Source organism: Eumetopias jubatus, unplaced genomic scaffold, assembly GCF_037043125.1.
Source record: "Eumetopias jubatus isolate StellerSeaLion01/CBP00866 unplaced genomic scaffold, mEumJub1_p1.0 scaffold_17, whole genome shotgun sequence".
Lineage (NCBI taxonomy): Eukaryota > Metazoa > Chordata > Mammalia > Carnivora > Otariidae > Eumetopias > Eumetopias jubatus.
The window spans coordinates 49,792,171-49,815,561 of record NW_028274823.1 but is presented as its reverse complement, the minus strand read 5'-3'; the positions used below and the strand labels follow the sequence as shown (position 1 = coordinate 49,815,561).

The following is a 23,391-nucleotide window of genomic DNA, read 5'->3' as shown; positions in this document are numbered from 1 at the left end:
GACTTCCGGGCCTTCTCGGAAGCCCCCTGGGTGGAGAGCCCCAGGGAAAGTGGGCCTCCACCTGCCCAAAGCCTGTGCCCTAGGAAACCAGGAGGAGCAGGGTTTGGGGTGCTGAGGGCCTTTGTTCAAGCCGTACCCAGCCGGCTCGGCGTGTCTTAGCTATGGAAGACACAGTCCCGCTGGGACCTGGAGGAGGAGCGCTGTGGGGGCCCGTGGGGGCCCGTTGGGACTGTGCTTCTGAGAGCCCCCCTGGGTTCATATGCCTCTTTGCCCCCTTCCTCCTTGCTCCTTCTCTTTCTCCTTCTTTTAAGAAACAATTTCCTGGCAGCCAAGTCTGTGCCAGGCCTGGGCTCACGACAAGACCATCCCTGGCCTGGAGATGCTCCCTGCCAAGCCGGCATCAGGCAACATCTCAGGGTGGACCAAGGATCCAGGCTAAGCTGAAGCCCAGGAGGAAAGCAGCCATTGGATGCCCATCGGGGTGTGGCTGACCCCGCAGGCTACCCTGGGCTCTGGGCAAGCTTAGGCACACTTTCCCCAGATGGGCTGACAGCTAAACCCACTGGGTGCCCAGCATGAGGGGCCCAGAGGGTGGGCATCCAGGCCACACAGAGCATTGTCAGGCCTTGCTTCTGTTGCGATAGGATTTGGGGGTATTCCGCCTGGAAGAGTCCCACGAGCTCATGAGCCCAAGGCTGTTTTCTTATAGCTGGGATACTCCAATTCAAAAAAGGGAAAGAAGTGGGGGGCCAGTGGCCGAGCTGGTGACACGGGCCAACCATCCTACCACCCACAACCGAATATGGATCCTGGACAGGGATGGTTATGAAGGTACTAGGCAAGAGTCCCAGAATGCCACCTCGGGCAGTGTGTCCCCAGCCTTAGCTTGCATGCCCCCAAGGTCAGGAAACTCACTATTGCCCCATGGCTGTCTTAGTAACTCTTTCTGGTAACTAGTCCCTCACTCCCCACCAGGCTGGAGTCTGGCTTCTGTCTTCCACCCTGCTCACCTCAGGCCACAGACATCCCCAACAGAGTCCTTCCGGGCAGAGCATCAATCTGGGCCCACAGCTGGCCCCATCAGGGCCTGTTTGATTGCAATAATATGGATAAGTCATCAGTGCCCTGCACTGGGCAGCCAGGGTGTGGCCAAAGTGAGCCCCTGCCCTTGGGATCAGACCCATCCCAGCATGGCCCCCAGGGAGGTTCTTAGGCTGCCCACGGCGCACACGGGAGACCTGGCTCCCAGCTCTGTCCCTGTCCCTGGGGTGGTCTCAGGCAGGGCCCAGCCCCCGTCAGACCCAAATCACCCCCCCTCTGTGCTCTTCCCCAACACTGAGCTATGAGAGGCCTTTGTCCCTGGTGGGTCTGCGGCAGGCTGGAGGAGTCTTCTGGACATTCTGACCTGTTTGCTTTCTGAGGCACCTGTTTGCCCAGCAGTCTTGAGAGAGACCTGGGGTGCTGGGGCTGCCCAAAGCCTGTGCCCTAGGAAACCAGGAGGAGCAGGGTTTGGGGAGCTGAGGGCCTTTGTTCAAGCCTTTTCCCCATCCCTGGGCCAGGCCACCAACCTCGAAGCTCCCACCACATCCCCGCTTACGGACAGGTGAGTTTCTGGCTCCTGAGACACAGGAAATAGGTTGAGTTCACCCGGAGGCCATGGCGTGGCCCCACAGCCCTGGGCCAAACTTCCAGCCCCCCTCCCACCCGCCCCCCCCCCCCCGACCCCTGACGCATGTCAGGATGCAGGCGTGCAAGGCCGGGAGTGGGATGAAGGGCTCACACCCTGGGTCCGTGCCAGGGTCGGACAAGGTGCTGTTCCGGGGTGGGGGCTGCACTGCCCAGCGGGGGTACCGCACCTTCTGCAGAAGGGGCTCTGCTCCCCCCCCTCATCTTTCAGCACTAGCAAGTTCTGCCTCTGAGGCCTGGCAGCTGTCCCCTCCTCAGCTTCTCCCCGTGTCCTCGTCCCTCCCTCACGGCTCCCCAAAAGTGACACTCCCCCTCTGCCCCGAGTCGGGGAAGGCGGTGATTTGAGGCCCCCCGGGAGGGCCTGATTCCTGCGGCCCTGCTCAGCTGTGCCTGGAGTTGTGCACTGCTGGGTAGAAAACCCACTGCTGCTTTTGTGGAGTCCTTTTGCTAGAAAACAAGTAGCTGGAGGTCTAGAGGTCAGAGGCCAGAGGCCACCGAGCAGGCCAGGGCAGTCTGCCTGCTCTCACCCCAGAAAACTTGAGCGCATATGAGGAGCCCACCCCCACCCCACCCCCGGCCCCAGGGCCCTGCCTCTCTCCCGGGCGGGTGCGGCCAGTGGGACAGGAAGCCGGGGAAGGCCTGGAGGATGGGACTCAGGGTGGTCTGGGCCTGAGCCAGGGATGCGGCAAAGCCTAACCCTGGCCTGGCCCCAGGGCCACAGGCACACAGGTCACCCACCCGACAGGAAACCCTGCCCGGCACCCCCTTTGTCCCACCCCATGTTTCCCGCGGGTGGCGCTTCTACTGTTTCCCGTGGGAGCTGCTGCCAGGAGTCATACCCTCTTGAGAAAGGAAGCCGGACCTCAGGCTCTCAGGCTGCCCTGCCTCTGACCTGCACTGATCCCCTCCTAGGTCCTCCCACGGGTGGAAGCTTCGGGCCCACACCCATGCCTCACCCCACACATGCTGATGACTTATCTTCTCCCAGACAGTCGGTCACCTTTAGGGACTGGCAAGAGAAACCTCCTAGTAGGGTTAGGCCTGGGAGCCCAGAGACCAGGCTTCATGGTCTAGGATCCACCACGAGCTTGCTGGTGCACTTGGGCAAGCCACTCCACCGCTCTGGGCCTCAGCTGTAGAAAGAAAAGGGAGAAGCAGCAGCTCTGCGCAGCTAAGAGCATCCCATGAGATAAAGGACTTGGGGGTAGGATAAATTTGTACCCTTAAGGACAACCAGGTTTGGGATTAACTGCCCCAGAACCTCCATCATGCATCCCAGACACTGGTCTCCAGCCCAGCCGGGGCGCCTCATCTATGCTGAGCCCCAGGCAGGGAGAGAGGCATGGGTGGCTGCTAGTGGCCCCATGGCGGGTGGGGGTGCTGATGCTGGCATGGCCCCTCTCTGGGTCATCCCAGGCCTGGGGCAACAGCACAGGGGCAAAGCTGGGTATCCGTACCCGGGAAGGAGCCTGCCTTTCTCCCTTCTCCCAGGAGCTGAGTGATGGTGCATGCTGGGGTCTCTGCAGAACCCTACAGTGATCAGGCAGGAGGGCTAGGTTGGTGGGCCTGGGGGCCAGAAGCCAGGATGGGGGCAGTGCCGAGGGGCAGGTTGTGGTGCCAATATCCTGTCCTCCCCCCATCCTGGCAGGTGCTCGGAGGCCTTTGGTCTTCCTTCAGTTGTGATGTTGAGCCTAAGGCGCTCGGGGAGACCCAAGGTAATGATACCATGAGCTCTCAGTGCTTCTGTAGTCCTCTGTGGGGGTGCTGCTCTAATGGTCTGGCGACAGAAATGCATATCCCCCATCTCTATGAGGTCACTGTTCCGCTTACCCCCATTTCCTGGGGAGAAAACTGAGTCACAGAGAGGTGAACCAACCTGCTGGGCTTTGAACTGGGCAGCCGGTCCCGGAGTCAGTACCCTTGGCCACTGCACTGCCCTGTTTCTCGCACCCACAGCCCCCTCCCCAAGCCAGGTGCCCACAGCCTACACCCAGCTCAGCATCAGCAGGGGTACACCCTGGGGTGTCACCTGCTCCCAAAGCAGGGCAGAGGGAGGGTCAGGACGCCAACTGAGCAGATCCGAGTTGCTGTGAAATCAGATAGGCTCACAGACTCAGGGCTACCCTGAGCTTGTGGACCAGCTGAGAGCTTGCCAGCAACCGGGAAGGTCTGTGGGGCCCTGCCCCTCCCTGTGCTGTGGTCACAGCTCAGCCCCAGTGGCTTTGGACACCTCACCCCCTGAGCCTCAGCATCTGCCACATGGGCCTTTCAGAGCCAGCTGTGAGGAGTCCTTGATATTCTGGGAGCACAGTGTCCGAGCCCCCACAGCCCCTCAGTGGGTGTTCATTTCTTCCCCAGCGCATCAGGCCTCTAGCACCAGGGACACTCCTGGCAGCAGGATTATTGTGGGCAAGGGTGCAGAGGTGGGAGACCCAGACATGTTTAGGGAAAGGTTACAGGTCAGAGGCAGGCTGAGGTCTTCAATAAGAGGCTGAAAAGTTAGAACTGAGCCTCATAGACAATGGGGAGCCAATGGAAGGCTCTTGGACAGAGGAGTAACGCACTGTCGGGGAGAGGAAGTGGCAGTGGGGAAGCCTGACGTGTTCATCCAGGTATGGGGCTCTGATGCAAAAGGAGTCTTGTGGCTAAGAAGGTTGACCCAAGTGGATGGCTTGGCAGGCCTCAGTTTTCCTCCTATAAACCGGGTCCCCAGGGTGCTAGCCATCACAGGCTGGAAGTCTGTGGGGCACTGCAGGGAGGGGCAGGGGATCGGCGCTAATGCCTCTTCCTCTGCGTGCCCCAGAGTCCGTGTCCCTGCTCCCGGGGCTGGTCTGGGTTTCCCACCCAGCCCTGGGTGGGGCCCCACTGCTCCTTCCTCCCTCTGTGGCTTTCTGATCCTAAACAAGAGGGGCCTCGAGGTTGCAGTGGGCTGTGGGGTGTGAGCCAGGGTGGGGACATTGGCGGTGGGTGGAGTCACGGGATGGGTGGCCATGAGTCAGGAATTGCTGGGCCCATGTGTCATCTGTCTGCGCGCTGTTCCGGCCTCCTGGGCCTTCTGCCTCCTCTCTCCCACCCGGGCCTGTGCCTGTGGGCTGCTCGGCTGGGCTGACAGTGCTATGTTTCTGAGAGCTCGGAGCCCAGTCGGAGAAGTCAAGGCACCTGGACTCCAGGTCCCAGGCTCCCGCAACACTCACGGTGTTCCTGGGCATGTCCCCTCCCTCCTTGAGCCACACTTTCCCCGGATTGAAGAGTGAGGGTGGGGCTGGCCAGAGGCTCTCAGCCCCTGCTGCACGGGAGATCTAGGGCAGCTTTGGGAAAAGTAGCATACCCCAGCCGGGTTCAGTCACATTCCCGGGGCAGAGCTTGGTTGGGCACCCGTGCTCGGGCGGCCTGTGGTGGGCTGCGCTGTCCACGCTGTAGGCCCGCCTGCGGATTCCGGAGCTCGGGGCCTGTGCTGAATCTAGCTGCACCACTTTTCTAACACCGTGAGCAGCTGACTTCGTGCCTCCAAGCTTCGGCTTCCTCATCTGTGAAATGGGGGTGCCAGGGCCACTCTGTAGAATCGCTGTGGGGACTAAATGGGGTGACCAGTGCTCAGTGTCCGATAGAGCCACGCCTGGGCTGGATGTGGCAGGTGCTGTGCAAGGGGTCAGCTGCTCTGTTCTCTGACCTAAAGCCGTGTTCACCCTGCGCCTCCCCTCACTGCTCCTTCATGCATCCGGCAAACATTCCAGGGGCCAGTGCTGGGTGCTGTGGACAACGGGAAGAAGACACCCGTCATGGGGGCTGGCCTCAGCCCCTCGTGTTAGTCTGTCCAAGGGTCCAGTCCCAGAGGTCAGCTTCTGTCCCAAAGATTGATGGGCATGTAAGAGGTGGCTCCCCCCCAAATCCCTTGAAGTTGCTGGGCTGTGGGAGCCCCTCCATCTGAAAGAATGCAGGGAAACCCCAGACTCCAGGGAGAAGGAAGCCACCCTAGGCTAGTCCTGACGCTTCAGCTGGGAAGCAGCTACAGAGGTCCTCGTACCTCCTTCTGGGGCCCCGGGATGCGCTCTGGGTATGTGATGGCTCCCACAGGGCTGGGCTCCGGGGCTGCCCAGGATGGTAGGGTCAGCCAAGGTCGTCGGTGTGTGGGACAGAACGGGAGCCTCCTCATAGCACATCACCTGGCCTGGCCACATCCTCCATCTCCCAGATTTCCTCCAGCAACCCTGGGGATTAGGCAGACATCATCCTCTTGCTTTATAGGTGGAGGATGGGACCTCATGGGATGGGGAGGTACTGGCCCAGGTCACGGAGGTTAAGAGGGCAAAGGCAGGGTTGGAACCCACTTCCATTCAAACAGGGTCGGGGGGAGACAGTCAAGCTTCACTGGGCAACTGCATGGGTGAGCATCTTGGGATGGGCTGCAGAGAAGCATAAGGATTAACACACCTTACAACCTCCCTCCTCAGCCTTCCCAGCAGCAACCCTGCAGACCACCACTGGGCTGCCCTTGACGGGAGGACTGGCCATCCTACAAACAGCAAGAGCCCCTGTGGCCTGGCTCCTCCGAGGGCCAGGAGTTGAACCACGCCTTTACCCCAGTTAGACCTCCTCCCTCCCCATTATACCATTGAGTAAACTGAGGCAGGGGTAGGTACAGGGACTAGGCTAAGGCCATGTGGCTTGCAAGCAGCAGAACCAGGATTTCATCTAGGCCTGGGTGACATTAGTGCCTTAGCTCAAACCCATTACCTCCTGCCAGCAAGAACAGGGCTTTCCTTTGTCTAGCGTTTGTAAATCTGGGCCTTGGCCACCACCTCAAACTGGCCTGGCCCCCACGTGGCCAGAATCCCAGGGGGACGCCTGTTTGGGGGGGTGTGACTGCCGGGGGCTGGCCCTGGCCCAGGAGGGGGGTCACCAGGAATGCTTGGGGCTAGACGGTATGCGGGTGCCACGGGGAGTCCCTCGGCCCTTCAGCCTCTCGACCTTCCCGCCCAGCTCCTCAAGTGGAGGGAGCACAGGGCTTGGAGTCCAGGCTGCCCATGGAGCTGCCCAGCCCTGTGCCAATCGTGGATGAAATGTCAGCTCAGCTAATCCTTCAGCCAGTGTTAGCCCAGATAAGGAGACTGAGACCTGGGGGACAGGTGCCTTTCTCGTGAGTCCTTAGCTCCTTGGTCCAGGCTCAACACCAGAACTGACTCTCTCTTTGGTTCTCATCTTGCTCTTGGGCCCACCCTTGTTCCTCTTTGGACTTATGTACCCTCCCTGGTAAGCTGGCAGGCTTAAATTAAGAACTTCCCAGGACTCTTCTGAGAGCCTCCGCCAGCCTCCATTAATGCTGTAGAGGAATTGGGCTTGGGGCGTCCTAGGGATGGAGATAAGGGGTATTCCCCCAGCGGTCCCCTCAGATGGGCAGTGCAAGACCAGGTGACGGGTGCCAGCGACCCCAAGCAGAGTGGGCAGAGGCAAGAGACAAAGCCCCTAAGAGGGGGCCATTGACAGAAAATTCAATTTAGATCCTCAGCATTGGGAGTGACAAGTGCCCAGGTGGGCACCAGGGGCCCTGGTTTGGCCAAGCCCAACTGGGTGTCCCTCTAGGCAAGACCCTAGTTCCTGGCAAGGGAGAAGCTATGCCCACCCTGAAGGGGCTGATGGGAGGGCAGGTGTAGAAGGAGTGCCTGGGAGAGAGCTGACTCCTAGAGGGTGCCCAGCACCTTTGGCCATGGTATGGAAAGGAATTAGGAGCAGGTGGCCCTCGGGAAAGCCATCTCTGGGGAACAAATCCACTGGACCTGCTCCTAAGTCAGCCCTAGGAGGGGCCTGAAGCCAGGATTCATCCTCACAGAGTCCTGGGTCTTTCTCCTTCTGTGATAAGAGAGCCGATATCTTTCCCCAAGAAAGACCCCAAATCTGTGCTTGTCAGCAAACCGAAACCAGCGATAATAACAACCGTCCCTGTTTACGGAGCATTTCCCATGCACGCGTAGAACTGGCATCATCTTGTTGAGGCCTTACACCTCTGACAGGAGGGACTCCTATTATCGCCATTTTACAGATGAGGAAACCAAAGCCCAGGGAGGCTGTTTCTTGCCCAGCGCCACAGCTTAGGAAGTAGCAGAGCTGAGGCCCCGAGTCAGCTATGTCAGAGCCCAGAGCTGCGCCCTGTACCCTCAGGCTATGTTGTGTCCTTGCCCCTTGATTAGAGGAGAAATTGTTTATTTGATGCCTCGAAGAGAGGGGAGACCCTTGCCCCTTTGCACAAGCCCAACACCAAGGGGCTGGGCAGCTTGGTGGGGTGAGGCCCACCTGTGTGCACTGTGAGCCTGAACCCCTCTGAGAGGCTGGATGGGTGAACGCTGTCCCTTGGGGCCTGGGCCATGCACACTGCTAGTGAGGATATTCTGGCTCTGTGAGGCCTCTCTGGAGGAGGTGCTACTCCAGCTTGCCCTGGAAAACAAAGCAAATCAGCCTTGGGCCCTGGGTGAGGCTTTGGAAGAGCCCCTGGGGATATGTCTGTATGTGGCCAGGGATGCTGGTGTCCCCACTCACTCTGATGCTACCTACAATTCTCTCTTCAGCCCCAAACTTTTCTCCCACCAAGCTTCTGGGCTTTTGCCCTCCTACCTGAGATACTGCCCAAAAGGATGATGCCCCAGGCCCTCTGTTTTGTTGCCAGGCCAAGGTAGGCACACCCACCCACACTCTGTCCTAGAATTGTCCATCTTTCTGGGTCTTGCCTGCCTCATATTAGACACTGTGCAAACACCCTTGGGAAGCATAGAGGCTGGCACTTGTCAGCCTTTGACTCTGCCTTCCCTCTCCCCACCTACCACCCCAACTCTGCTCCTTCTCATCCTCCTCCAGCAGATGGTAGACACTGTCACTAGTTGTTAAAAGAAGGAAATGGATGGATGGATGGATGGATGGAGAGATGGATGGAGAGATGAATGGATGGATGGATGGATGGATGGATGGATGGATGGATGGATGGATGGAGAGATGGATGGAGAGATGAATGGATGGATGGATGGATGGATGGATGGATGGATGGATGGATGGATGGATGGAGAGATGGATGGATGGATGGATGGATGGATGGAGAGATGGAGGGATGGAGGGATGGAGGGATGGAGGGATGGATGGATGGATGGATGGAATGAAGGAGCAACCCCCCGAAGTCATTTCTCCATTTTCATTAAGGGGAAACCAATCTCAGATGTTATGAGGGTGGAGAGGGCAGTTCTGGGAGCCCTCCCCTTCTCCAGGTTCTGCTCTTTGGGTCCCCCTCAGGGCCGGGACGTGTCCCCAGGTTTGCTCTGGGCTCCTGGCACCAGAGCTGTCCCCACCTGGAGACATCCATCAGGGGCCCGCAGCAGACTTGCCAGGCCTACACTTCATTCCTGAGTCCCTGCCGGTCAGTGATGACACTGGCCTACCCTTCCCCCGCTGCTTGCCAAGATTCCACACTGAAGAGAAGGAGGCAGGAAGCCCAGGGGCCTGGGCTGGGCTTCCCTGGGCCTGGGTGTGGGCAGGCTGTCAAAACAGCTCGGAATACTCTCAGAGGAAGTGAAGACAGACAGGATTATTGAACCGAAGGTAGTTCGGGATTCTCGGATAGCCCTACCCAGGAGTTCCCCAGACCCCAAACAACCACTTACTAGGTCTGCTTTCTTATCTGTTCCTTAAGGACACCGGCAGCTACGGCTCTTTGGTGAAAAGCCTCAGGATTTCAGTGTTAACCCTGAGCACTCGGGCCCCCCAAGCCTCCGGGCTCAACTCTGCTATACCTGGAGTGAGTGGACAGAGGTCTCACAGCCAAAGAGATGACCAGTCACCGGATTTTAATTATGCAAGGGGAAGGAAAGAAACAGCATCAAAATGTCTGGAAGTTCAGTGGAACAATCAGGGAGGGCAGCATGGTAGAGGTGATCCATTGGGCATCGAAGGAAGGGGTTCCGATGGGCAGAGATGTTGAAAGTATGTTTGGGGCGAGACAGTGCCCGTTATCTACCATTTTCAGCTTCGTGACCTCTGGTCTCTGCTGGGCATTTCCTCAGCTAGAAGATGGACCTTACAGCTCCCTGGTGACAGGATTATGGTGAGGTTGGAGTGGGGCAGCCAGGGCTTCTGGGGTTGCTGAGGAAGGGCCCTAACAGGGGCACTTGGGCGGCTTAGTCGGAGAAGCGTCTGCCTTCGGCTCAGGTCATGATCCTGGAGTCCCGGGATCGAGCCCCACATCCAGGCTCCCTGCTCAGCAGGGGAGTCTGCTTCTCCCTCTGCCTCCTCCTCCCCCTCCTTCCTGCTCTCTCTCACTTACTGTCTCTCAAATAAATAAATGAAATCTTTAAAAAAAGGGGGGGGGCCCTAGCAGACTGGAGAATCTGCGTGTTTATGGCAGGCTGAGTTCTCCCTCCACAGGTACAACAGGTGTGCATGTGCGTGTGTTGGGGGGGGCGGTGATTGGCAGCAGGGGTGAGGAGCTGGAGGCCTGGTGCTGGAGCCCTCAACTGCAGGCTCAGAGGGGGCACTGGGGTAGCCCCCCGCCCCACCACACCACGCTGGGGTAGTCCAGCCCCCTCCCTCGGTGGCCTGTGGGTAGGTCCGTGCTCTGGCCCAGTCCTGCGCTTCAAGATTTGCCTGGGGCCTCCCCTGGTCAGGGTTTGGTCAGAGGGACAGTTCAAAGCTGCCCTTTTTCCTCCTGGCCAGCAGGCCCCCAGTTTCCACGGCTTCCACCGAGGCCCAGGACCCTCAGTCTGGCCCTTCCCCATGGTCCGGCTTCCTCTCCCCCAACCCCCCAGCTTGATGAGGTCAGCGAACATGTATTCCAGGAATGTGGGAGGCGGGGCGGCCAGCCTGGTTTGGATAACCATCGCGGTAAATATTTGCCTAGCTCCTGGAGCCAGTACCGTCCGCCAGGGGAGGGCGAGGGGCCTGTTCCTAGGGTCATGTAAGGAGATGCTTTCCTGGGTGGATCTCTGAGGGAGGGTGAAGCCGTTTCTCCCCAGTGAGCCTGGGAGCTGGGTCTGAGGCCACCCCTCTGTGCAGGGCCCGAGACAGGGCCCCTGGCCCATCTGTAAAATGGGAATAAGAACAGCCCCTGTGGGTAAGGCCAGCGCCATGGGAGCCAGTTCAGGGCAGCTCAGCGAGTGGGCACAGGATAGGCCCAGTTTGGGTGGGTCCCATGTGACCATGTTTTGGTCCCAGCTTGGCCACTTATGACCTTGAGGAATCGCCCCCTCCTTCAGACTTTAACAACCATCATTCCCTGACCTGCTCTTTCGTATGTGGCACCTGGACCCACATACCCATTTTGTCTCAAGCCCTCCCAGCCACCAGGGCATTATTAGCAGCATGTGACAGGGGCCCTGAACTCAGGCCCAGAGACGGAGATGCCGTCCGGATGGCCACCTGCCCACAGACCACACTGGGCAGCTGGCCCCCTCCCCCGGGTAGCCTGTGGGTAAGTCAGTGCTCTGGCCAACGCAGGGCTCTACAAGGTCAGCCTGCCCGTGGTGGGCTGGTGGGCGAATAGCTGGAGGGGCCACTAGTCCCTGTTTAGAAAGGGGATGAGGACTCAGAGATGCCTAGTGACTTGCCCAAGGTCACCCAACACTAATGGGCAAAGCAAGGATTCCAACCGCCGCTCTGCCCACCCTTGTCCTTGACCTCACCACCGAGGACAGGACTGGGGCTCCAGCCCGGAATGTGGGTTCTGAACCTTGGGCAGCTGTAGAAAACAACCAGTCACTTAGCCACAGGCCTGGAGCCGCAGACACAGAGCCAGCAGGGTGCCTGTCATCCTGGATGCTCCGTGGCACAGGCCCCTCTGTCCTCCAGCGAACCCCGATCAGCCCTGCATCTCTCTGGGCGAGCCGCAGTCAGCTTGGCCTGGTGCCTCCCCTCAAGCCAACACCCAGGGCCGTGGCATCCCTGCAGGAGGAAGGGATGGGCAGGTGGATGTGTTTGGGAGAATGTATCTGGGTCCTGGGATGCTCCCTACCCCACGGTGACCTTGGCCGTGTTCCCAGACCCAGAGTTGCCACTCTCCAGCTGTGAGACCTCTGGCAATCCTATCCTCCCTCAGAGCTCAGTTTCCTGCTCTGCAGAATGGGCACCCGTTCCTGCCCTGCCCTGCCCCTGGGAGCTCCAGGCAGGCAACGAGAATGAAAGCCTGGTTGGCCTGCGGTCTGCACGCCCCTCTCTGCCCTTGTAGCCTTCGTAGTCAGAGGCTGCCCCTCTGCCAGGTCCTCACCCCCCTCCCTGCCCCTGGAGTGAGAGTCCTGAGCTAAGGATGCCAGGAGAGCCCTCTGGGCAATGGGGTTCCCACCCCGTGGGGCCACTGGGTGAGCCCCACCACCCCCCCTTGGCCCTGAGGTTCAGCCCGTGCCCCGCCCTGCTGCATGGCACCGAGTGCCTTTGAAGCAGAGAACATTTCCCTGTGGTGGATCTGTGTTGTTTCTGGCGGTGGTCAGGCTGGGAGCAGGCCCGGTGATACCTGGTCCATCTCCCTCCTTCTCCCCCTGGTCTCCAGGGTGCCAAACCCACATAGACTGTGAGCTTCACCTCAGGGGCCCCGGGGCTGGGGCAGCGGGGATGATATCAGCTCTGTGTTCACAGCTCTTCCGCGCCTCTGTGCGCAGTGCCCATCACCGCGGCTGGGGAGCCCGGGTGCCCAGCGCTGTCTCTGAGCTGGTCCTCTGGGAACAGGCTGAGCATGGGTGGGGCAGACAGCCTGCCACACGTGTCATGGCTGTGTTCTTGTTACTTATTAGCTCCTTATTACCTGTGTGACCTCAGGAAGTTATAGAACCTCTCGGCATCATGTGTAAATTGGGGGTGCCAGTTTAGTTTCTGCCTCATAGCATTTACCAAAGGTTAAAGAAATATCCTAGGCAGAACCCCAATATGGACTCATTAAACGCAGGCCCCCTAGTCCTGTCTCTTTCCCAGACTCACAGGGAAGGGGGGTCATTTCCCAGCCAGGGCCTGAATTTATATCCTGGTGCAGCCCCCACCCTATCTGTGCACTTGCTGTGTGACCTTAGATACGTCTCTTCCCCTCTCTGGTCTGTGTGCCCCTTTGCCCAAGCCCAACAAAGAGCCTGGGGGACTGAGGGCACGTGCGTGTATGCTGTGAGCTGGAGCACCTCTGAGAGGCAGGACGGGCAGGTGTCATTCCTTGGGGCCTGGACGCGGCTCACTGGGTGAGTGAGGGCTTTCCAGCTCTGACTTTGATCTCAGTTGCCAAAATCATGATTTTCTCTCTGTCAGCGGGTCTGCAGGCCAGCTCGCCTTTGGGAAAGGCCTGAGCCGTGGGTGGTGGAGAAGCAGGGCACTGATTCCAGTTCTGCCCCAGACACTGACTTGCTGCGTGAGCCTGCAATGGGAGTGGTCACGGCCCCTCTTCAGGCCTCAGATCCCTCCTCTGAGAAATGGGAGAGCCGGAGTCCATGAATACCAGGGCTGTTTTTGTTCCCATGTCAAGTGGTTAGCGGGTTGCCAGAGCCAAAGGGTCGGGGTGCAGAGACATTGTCTTTCCCTGCTAGGGCAGGGATGCCAGCCCTGGCCTTAGGAGCTTGGGGCTTAGGGGCCCAATGCTCTGTGGAGCATTAGGCACCAGCCCCTGCAAGGTCATTGCTGCCCCAGCTGACCTACCCGGAACGCTGCCTGCGTATCCAGCACTCTTGTGTGCTACTCTCTACAGTCCGTACAACGCTGTGAGGGAGGTTCCCATCCCGCAGATGAGAAAACTGAGGCAACAAAGAGGTTTAAGAAATTTGCCCAAAGCCACATACTTGGTAAGAGGGGTGAAACTCAGACTTGAAACAGCCACAGCCCACACTTGTCTTCCTGGGTGTGCCTGCCGCTGCCGAGTGCAGTGGGCCGGGTCCGAGGCCGCCTGCGGCCCCCTGGCATGTGTGGGAGCCCACGATTCATGTGGCCCGCGCACTCCTCCTTCCTCTGTTAGCCATGGGGCTCGCCCCAAGAGGCGCTCAGCCCACAGTCAGGTTTCCCATTTCTTAGAGGACGCACAGCCCCGGAGAAGTATGGCAAATGCCTGGAGCCACCTAGTGAGGCGCCCCCGTCGCTGGGACTCAAATGTGAGGCTCGGGGGCAGGCACCTTGTAGCCAGGACTCCAGAGAGACCCACCTGCTGGGCCTCAGGGTTGGGCTGTCCACGATCCCTACGGGGAGCGGAGCAGAGCGAGGAGCGCTGGTGGCCCTTGAGGAGATGGGCGAGCGGGACCCCTCCCCACCCTGTGAGGGCAGTCATGCCCCAGCAACAGTGGGGGGCAGGGGTGCTCCCTCGCTCTGTCGTCTCCCCGAGCCCTGTGCACCAGCAGTTCCGGCCGCTCTGCCTGCTGTCCCCTCTGCTCCGAGCCCCACCGTCTCTGGCCTGGCCCCCCTGGAACAGACTCCACACCGCTCTCCCTGCCTCCTCCTGTCCCTCCCGAGCCCTTCACCCCCGCAGCCACGGGATCTTCTCAAACCAGAACTAGGGTCATGTCCCTCAGCTGTTCAGACCCTCCTGGGGCTCCTGTCCACCTCTCAGTGATTGGCCATCCACTTGACCCCCACTCGCCCCACCTCTCCTTCCCTCACCACCCCTACCACCCACCCACTCTCAACTCCTCCGCCTGAATCCAGGCTTTTTTCCCTGTTTTCAAGTCTTCTCATATAGTGTTCCCTCTGCCTGGAATGCTGTTCCATGCATCTTGGCCTGCCTCTCTCTGGCTCATCCTTCAACTTTACTTCCCCAGAGAGGCTCCCCTGAACCTTGAGTCTGGGTTGTGTAGTGCCTGTAACTCGTTCTTTCTGGCAGATGCCTCTTCTAGTTAGGTAGTGTCTAATTATCACAATCCCCGCAAGGACAGGGGCCACCATCCTAGTCACAGCTCAGGGTGGTGGTTCAGGGTTTCTGGAGCAAATGAGTGAATGCCGAGTGCTTCCATCACCATATGTCCTCAGATGCTCCTAGAGACCCTGAGAGAGATTGTGATCCACCTGTCAATTTGACAGGTGAGGCCAGAAGCATATCCACATAGCTGGTAACTGGCTGATGTGAGGCACTGGGGGGCTGCTGAGTCAGGGCACCCCATCCTTGTGCCCCTCGGCCTCTCAGTCCCTCTGAGTCTCTGCCTGTCAAATGGGGATGACTGGGTTTTACTGGCAGTAAACTTTCCAGTAGGTGGGCGGGTGGGCGGTGGCGGCCCAGTCAGTTCCAGGCCCTGCAGCGAGGGGCCCCACTGACCACCCCTTCCTATTGCAACAGGATGGAACTGGAGTGAGGCGGAGGGGCTGAGCACTGCTGACCAGACGTGGGACGCTGGTGGTTCGCGGGTCGCTGAGGTAGGTGTGCAGCGGGGCTTGTGGGGGCAGCCTTGGCCCGGATGCTTGGAGAAGGGGTAGGCATGTCCTGAGTGGGGAGCGGGTGCTGGCCCCGGCATCCTGCCTGCACCTTTGCCTGGGCCTCCATCCTCATGGGTGGCATGGGGTGCAGCCAGGCTGAGACCTCATCAGCCCCTGAAAGGGCCCCCAGAGGCCTCTAAGGCCTGACCTTTCTCTAGAGTGGCTGCCAGGGCAGCGGGTGGTGGAATGCAGCAGGTTTGGTGTCCCCAGCCTTGACCCAGCAGCTCCGTCTGTACCATTCAGCCTCATGGCCCATGGGCCCCATCTGCTGAGCAACATGGCGGCCACACAGGAAGAGGCCTGGGTGAGCAGAGAGGCCTGTTTGCTGGGAGTTGTGGCTGCCCGCCCCCTTCTCTGCCACAGACACACCCAGGCGCACACAGGTCTCTGGGCTCTGGAGTCAGAGTGATTGCGTTCAAATCCTGGCTTTGCCACTTGTCCACCATGACCTTGTGTGGTTTCTTGGGGCCTCGATTTCCCCGTGTGCAGAAGAGGGAGGGGTTCACAGCACCTGCCCCCACAGGTGCGCCTGCGCACCTGGTACCAGTATGCGTGCAGGAGGATAGGTCAGCATTCTTGTCCAGGATGCGGGGACCCTTCCTTCTTTCTGGACACCTCAGTTCCCACCAGCCCCTCCTCCCTGAGCACGCATCAATGCCAGAATGGACACAAACTGGTCATCCACCATAATGAGAGTCTTGGGGCTCCCCGGGGAGCTGCTGAGAGTAGCTGGAGCCAGAAGGTCCTGGGGTTGAGCCTCCCGGCCCTGCACTGGCCTGGACACCGGCGTGTCTCATCACAGAGTGTCATTTCAGGGTTGATCACACTTGGCCCCGTGTCAGAGGGTGACCTGTGTAATCCCTCTTTACTCTGTGGCTCCCAACCCAGAGATGAGAGGCCCTCACAAAAGTGCTGACTTGGGCCAGGGCCCTTTGTCCCAAGGCTCTGGGGCCCCAGCCAGGGGAGGCAGAGTCTTTGCTCTGGCATGAGGCCTTGCCCAGTCATCTCCCTGCTGCCCTCAGCTCCTCTCCTGAGGCCCCTTGTGCTCCCAGGTGCCCCGACACAGGGCCGGGTGAGCCCTGGGATACTACTGTCGGGCTCTGGAACCAGGGAGCAGGAGATCCCAGCTCCCTGCTATCAGCTCATGACCTTGGGCTGGTCCTTTCACTCCTGTGAGAGTGAAGCCAGTATTCTCATCTGAAAATGAGGGTAATTATACCAACACTGCTGAGAAGGCCATTATGGGGGTGCTTGGAAGCCTGAAATATTTTTAAACGTTAGAGCTTAGTGAGAGTCTACTGTGTACCAGGCACTATGCTGCTTAAATACATATTTCTCCCAGCAGTAATCCCGTGAGGAGGTGTGTTTAGTGCCTCGTTCTCCAGAGGCTCAAAGTGGTTAAGAAACCCATAGAGCTGTAAGTATTGGCATGGGGATTTGAACCGTGGAATTAAGTGGTCCACGATGCCATAGAGACCAGGGGCTGAGCCACTGGCAGGCCCAAGGTGGGTGCTCAGGAACCCAACTCCCTTTCTGCCTGGCGCCTTTGCCCGGCCCTCTAAGCCTGGCTGCCCTCGGGAGCCAGAGGGTGGCCCCCGAAGTCTGGCAGCCGCCCCTCCCCAGAGGGCCTGCCAGCAACTCGATAAGGCTAGGGGAACCCACTGCTAATTGTGGGGTAACCTCTGAAATTCTCCTTCACGGTGGGTTCTCTTTTCGGATGTTTTTCAAGGTAATTCATTCCCTTTCCAGAAATTGCCAGTGGCAGAGCATTAGGCAGCTGGTAATTAATCATAGGAGAGGCTTGGAGTTTAGTCTTTAAAAAGAAAAAAAAGAGAGAAGGAAGACTAGAAAGCCTTGATGGAAAAAGAAAAGGAAAGAAAACCACTCCAAGGCAAGGGTGGTAATCAATACCTCAGTGTCCTAGAAACGGCGGGGGGCGGGGTGGCCGCCAGGCCGCCCCTCCCTTTTCTCCTGGGGCTGACAGATGCTCAGCGCCTGCGGCGTATGTGAGCTCTACCTTTCGCCTGCTGCTCCTTGGGCCACTTGGAGCAAGGCACTGCCTCTCCTTGGACTCAGCTCTGCCGCCTGTAAAATGGGTGAAGGGCAGGTGTCAGACTAGAAAAGAAGACTAAATGATTTGTTCCCTGCATCCTGGTGCCCGGCACAGGGTCGTTGCCCAGCTGATATTTTATTAACTGAGTGAGGGAGTGAATGAACGAATGATTTTCTTGGTCCTCATTAGCTGTCACAGTCGAGGAGATGGTACTGGCTCTAGGACATTGTTTCTCTAGTTTTGTTATAATTCAGAGTGACAGCCGGAGTGAGGGGCCAGCTCTGTTGCTTTGCAAACTCCTGATAAAAGGACACTCTTGCCCAGCAGACTCTGGTCGGCAGAGCTCAGGCCCTTCAGTGGCAACCACGCTGTCTCCCTGGCATCCTCGGGTTCAACTTGCCAAGAGTCTGAGCTGTCTGGAGATTTTTTTTTTTTTTTTTTTTGAGATGCCTTCTGGGTGGATAGTGAGTTCCTCATCACCAAAAGTATGTGAGCTGGGACTGCACAGGGCACTCAGGCAGCAGACTGGGCGGGGGTGGGGGGCGCTCAGAGCATTCCTGAGTTTGAGAGAGAACATGAGGTTCTCCAGGGTGGACACAGGGGAGGCTGGACCAGCAGACAGGGGGGCCCCTTCCCAGAGGTCCCCTCGGGCGGGCTGGAGGAGGCCGCTGAGAAGGGGGGGTGGTGGCCGTGCAGGACACCTACGCTTTGGTGCTTATTCCCTCTGGGGGTAAGGAGGGGGGTGTGTGTGTGTCTCTCTCTCTGTCTCTTTCTAGATGGTTCTCTGTGTGCATGTGCCTCTCTCCTGCCCAGCTCCCCTGTCTTCTCACATGGGCAGCCCCACTCTGCCTCCTTAGTTCACCCACTTTCTCCCTGTCCAGTCACATCCACAGCTCCCCCTGAAGCTCCCTCTGGAACTTCTTTCTGAGCCCCAGGACCTTCTCACGTCTGCTCTCCTTACCCTCAGAGGCACCCCTAGCCAGGTGTCCCCGCCGACATCTGCTCTGTGTCATCGCCTCTCTCGTCCCCAGGACTGAGCAGACCTGAGAATTCCAGGACTTCCAACCTGCCGCCCTTGGCCTTGTTCTTTCAGCTCTGGCAGCGCCCTGCTCCCTCTCACCCTGCTCTTTGGAGGGATCCGAGCCAGTGCCCCCCACTCCCAGCCTCGGGGGTGGCGCAGTGTGTGTGGCCCGTCCCCAGTGCCCCACCGTGCCACCCTGTGCTGTCCTGGGCACATGGGCCTCTGGCCACAGGCAAAAGCAGGGAAGTGAGAGGGGGCCTGTGGCCACTAACAGGGGCACTTGGAACCTGGCATTTCCCTCCAGCGCTCATAAAACTGCGACTATTATTAGAAGTGAGGTGTCCAGGAGCTGGCTGTCTGGCGGGAGCCCGTGTATGCTCAGGAAGGAATAAGCTGTCCTCTCTGGAGGGGAGAAGGAAGCAGAGGGTGGACTCCCAGAGAACCACAGGCCGGAGGGTCTCCAAGGCCGGTGGAGTAGGCCGGTGTGTTCTGGTGGCCAGGCGCCTCCATTCCACTGGACACCCTCTGGGAGCTCCCTCGGTCCCTGTCCCTGGCCAGTCAGTCTTCCTGGGAGCAGCTGCGGACCCCGCCTGGTGTCGGAAGCCACCGCCATCTGCCCCCTCCTCCTCGCATGGCCCTATCACACCCCAGCTGTCTGCCAGCTTCACTGTGCCACACCCTCCCCATCTTCGTCACACGTCCCCACGGCCACACCTTTGCTCCTGCACTTCCTTCTGCCTTGAGAGCCCTCCACCCTGTTGCTGCGCAGCCTGAACCTTTTGGAGCCTTCCTCAAGCCCTGCTTCCTCCGCAAGGTCAGACGTGGCCTCCTGCCCCCCCTACCCCCAGGCCCCACGGCCTCCACTCCCCAGAGGCCCTGGTCATTTCCTCCCTGAACTCTTCTGAACTCGAAACCCTCCTTATGCTCTTAGGCCCTTCAGAGTGCTCACCAGACGGCCTACCACCTCGTCTTTTCTTTTGTCTTGATTATGTATCGGAAGGATGACATACTGGCTCATTTGCACTCTGTTTTCCTTTGAAACCTGGTGTGTATTTAATACCCACACCACATGCAGACTCGTGTTCAGTTGCCACGTGTGGTTTCCTCATTTGCAGGGGGGAGACTGAGGCTGGGGAAGGAAATCTTGCAGATGAGAATCGGCAGTGAGCACCTTCTCTGTAGGCCAGGCTGCCACCATCCTGCCATTCAAAATAGGACAGGGGCATGCCACACTGGTTATAAAGGTAAACTGAGGCAGGCAGGACTGTGGCCAGTACCTAGGCAACCAGACCTCAAGAGGAATGGAGGGAATGTGTTATGAGTTCCATTCCCCTCATAATGGGTTCCAGTGTTCCTGGTGCTTCCCTACCTAATCCCCAAACAGCCCTAGACCAAGGGGACAGTCACAGGCTGTGCCTCATGGGGATCAGCGCTGCCCCTCATCACTCCAGACACAGCATGCAGCCTAGAACACTGGGGTTCAAGGAGTGAGAGCACCCAGCTCCTCCCAGGAAGAGAGGATACCCCTGTCCTCCCCTCCCTCCCACACCACCCAGGCTGCAGTCTGAACTGCAGAAGGGCCCAAAGTGTGTGTTCCTGGGAACCCGGAGGATTCCCACAGGGTGGGGAGATGCCTGGGGCGGGGCTGGCTGCAGGAGCGGGAGGAGGGAATTGTCTCCCCAGAGCCTGGCCCCACCCCTGCCAGCCTGGAGGGACCTCTCAGGAGCGCACAGGCAGCAGAATAGCCCCTTAGGAGCCAATTTTTGCCTTTAGTACCCGCAGCCGCCTCCAGCTGCACTTTGCAGCCTCCTCCGCTGACAGTCGGACTCTGGTTTGCCTCTGGTCAGGCATCATGGCAGGAAGTCTTGGAAGGTTCAGGTGCTGGGCTTGTCCTCCTCCCAGCTGGAGCCACTGCCCAAGGAGGACCCCCTTCAGAGGGGCTACCTCCTCCCGCCCGCTGGGGGCTGCTGAGCTTGTGTGGGTTGAGCTAGCCCAGTGAGACACATCTGTCTCCTCCTTTAGCCCCACGCGCCCTTGGCTTTTCCTCGTGTCTGCCCCTCCAAGCCAGCCACCTGCTGGCTCTCCTGCTGGACCGGAAGCGTCTTGAAGGCTCAGGGCAGACCGAACCGTGTCCCAGGCCCAGTTCCTGGCGCGCCTGTGCTGAACAACAGCAAGCCAGCAGGTGCTCAGCCTGTGTGCCCTCGGCTCTCTCTCCGGATGGCGAGGAGATTTTATCTGGTTTGCCGGTTCTTAATGGACGGGCTGGGCTGTGTTAAGAAGGATTCTGAGGCTGTGCGTAGGCTCTCTGTGGCAGATGTGTTGTGTGCTGCCTGCTACATGTTTGTCCTTTCAGCCCCAGCTCCCTGGGCATCGGGTCTAGCTGTCAGGTGTCTCAGGTCTGGGCTGTGGCCAGTGGGGGCACAGGAAGGAGACAGTGACCTCAGTGGGGTCCTGCAGGTGTCCGTCTGCCGGGGCTACTGGGCAAACTGCCCCAAGAAGCTTCCAGAGCCCTGGGGTTATGGGCACCACATAACTCCCAGAGAGCTGACTGGGGAGCAGTAGCCCTAGGCCCCCCAGTCTGGTTAATGGGAATCTGTGGAAGCTTTTCCCTCACATCTGTCTTTCCTGTTAAGTGCTTCTCACCCTTGTTCAGTTCCGGTTTGGGAAGCAGCACATCTTGCCTCACAGCTGTTTGGGACCCTCCACTGCTTCTCTGAGGCTCTTTGGGGGCCTCTTTTGGAGACTGTGGGAGCATCTCTGCTTCATAACCCCCGTGGAATGCTCCCATGCTGCCCCCTCCGTCTGGCCCACACTCTGGTTGGCCGGTGAGACAGCCTAGTGTGGGACAGCTCTCACTGGGTGGCCCCTGGTGAGCTCTCTCTCAGCCCCACCCCGAGCCAGACTCCCCACCACAGCCAGCCCCTAGACCCTTGTCCTTGTCACCACCTGGGGAGCCAGCCCCCAGACCCCCGTCCTTGTCACCGCCTGGGGAGCCAGCCCCCTGCGCCCCCACCATCTCTGTCCCCAACAGATACCCTCTCAGCCGAGGTTCCTGGCCACCCTCTGCCCAGCAGCTCTAGGGTGGCCAAGGGTTGAGTCAGGAGAACTTTGAGGAACTAAAACCTGTAAATAATCCAAAGCATTTTTCTCTGCTTGTGGAAGAAACACAATAAAAACCCTTGCATCCTTTAGCCAGCTTAGCCTGTCCCCAGTCATAGCTCCAGGAGGGCTGGTCAGGGTCATCCCATGCCTGCCGGGAGCTCCTCTCACTGCTGCTTGCACACCTCCACCGCTGGAGAGCTCACCACCTCACATAAGGGTTTGTGCATGCATGTGAATTTCAGTGTGGGCAGGGGCGCAGTGTGACATGTGGTTAAAGCATGGGTTTCAGGAACAGATGGTTCAGGGTTCAAGACCTTGCTCTGCTACCTATCAACTGGGTGAGTCTGGACAAGTTACTACATCTCTAATGCCCTCTGTTAGGTTATAGATGAGGAAAATCTATAAACAGGGAGAAGCCTGCTTGCAAGGGGTGCCATGGGGCAGATAGGCAGAATAGCTGCGTGGCACCAGTCTTCTCTAGAAATGGAAGATAGTTGCCCTCAGGGAGCTGCCTCCCACCCCTCAGGACTGGAACATCTGCCCGAGGTTGGCATCGAGTCTGGTACCCAGATACTTCCCTCCCCAGGGATACTGGCCTCCCAGGTGCTCTCGGGAGCTCTCCTGTGGAAACTTTCAGGATGGCACTTCAAGATGGAGGAGACACAGTACTTCCCCAAAGTGCCAACGTCACCAGGGGCACTGGTTCAAATGCAGATTCTCAGGCCTCTCTCTTGAAGTCTGCTTCTGTGGGTCTGGGACCCAGGGCTCTGAATTTGTAACCAGTGTGCCATGATCAGGCCAGTCTAGGACACACTGAGGCCTGTAACGGGGAGTTGGCCTAGAGGTTGGGCCCTGGACAGTGTCACAGCCTCACCAATTGAATTGGGACAAAGCTGTCCATCCCTGGGGCTGAGTTTTCTCACGAATATATCAGGGGTTCTGGTGATCTCTAAAGGCTCTTCCTGCTCTTTTAAGTCCGTGCTAGTCAGAAGGACATTCCCTGGGGGTCCTCTCTGCCAGGATCCCTGAGGCAGCCCTCTGGGTTGCAGCCCCATTCCTTCAGGCCACAGGGCACTTGGGTCATCAGCCGCCTGCCAGCCCCCAGAGCCCCAGGGACAGAAAAGCTATTCCCTGGGCGCGATGTGCCACTGAGTGGCAGTTCCCGTGGGCGTTCCAGGAGGCCTTTAGATCATCAGGCATCTACCGAGTCCACTCAGATCTGCAGTCTCTTCTGGAAGCTGAGAAGGACCACTAACATGGAGCTGGCCAAGGGAGGCAGTTTGGAGTGAGGTCATCTGGCTCCTCTGAGGGGCACTGGAGCTTTATTAGTTAGCATATATGGAAGCCTGGAGTGTCAGAACTAGAGGGGGGCCCTGTGGAGTCCCTTCCTTTTATAGATGGGGAAACTGAGGCCCTGGGTGGAAAATGACTTGCTAGGTCACCCAGGGAGAAGTGAGCTGCAGTGCTGGAACCCAGAATTCTTGGCTTAGAGACTGGTCTCCGGACAGTGCCTGGCCACCTACCACACCTCTCCTTGGGCCATCTGTCTGGGATGGATGGCCCCACCGGGGCCTGAGCCCTACACCGGCCTCTGCAGCTCCTAGGAAGAAATGGGGCCATGTCAGGACAGGGACCAAGGGGCTGCCTGCTCCTGAACACTGGGCCCTTCTTTGACCTGCACCGTCAGCCTAAATCAACAGCCCCTGCTCGGCTCCCAGCCCTCCCACCCCAGCCAGGACAGCCCCCATGGAAAATTTCCAGGAATATCCACGCTGAGGGCAACATGATCCAGAAATGAAAAAGCCTCTCGCTCCCTGGCTCCCTCCCATTTTCCACTCGCTGGTGCTCAAGGGAGTTAATAAGCAGAGGTGAAAACGCCGGCCCTGTCCTAATGAGACCTTGTTGGAGGCAGCTCGGGCCTGGCAGAGGAGGAATTATTCACCATTGGGGCGTTCACCCTGCCCACCCCCCACCTGGGATGATGTCAGGACCTGGGGCACAGAGTCTGGGCTGTGCTGTCACTCAGATGAGGGACCGGGGCTCCTCTGACCACTGGCATCCAGCTTGCATGGCCAGCCTTGGGTGTGGGCCGGGGTGGGCAGCTCAATCTCCTCCCTGGGCCAGGAGCCCAACCAGG

At 58.9% G+C, this 23,391-nt stretch overlaps 1 protein-coding gene across 6 annotated transcripts in view; it reads left to right on the top strand.

Annotated features, from left to right (window-relative positions):
- Nucleotides 1-23,391, top strand: part of ZMIZ1 (zinc finger MIZ-type containing 1) — a 235,127-nt gene that overhangs the window by 73,045 nt on the left and 138,691 nt on the right. For 4 of the 6 annotated variants that reach the window (XM_028109611.2, XM_028109607.2, XM_028109609.2 and 1 more), the window contains one exon: nt 14,942-15,018. The exons of 1 other annotated variant lie outside the window; for it this stretch is intronic. The gene's annotated coding sequence lies outside the window, so the exon portion shown is untranslated. Of the gene's footprint in view, nt 1-14,941; nt 15,019-18,945; nt 18,967-23,391 lie in introns of those variants that run through there. One more of the 6 variants, XM_088020047.1, reaches the window with a different exon arrangement.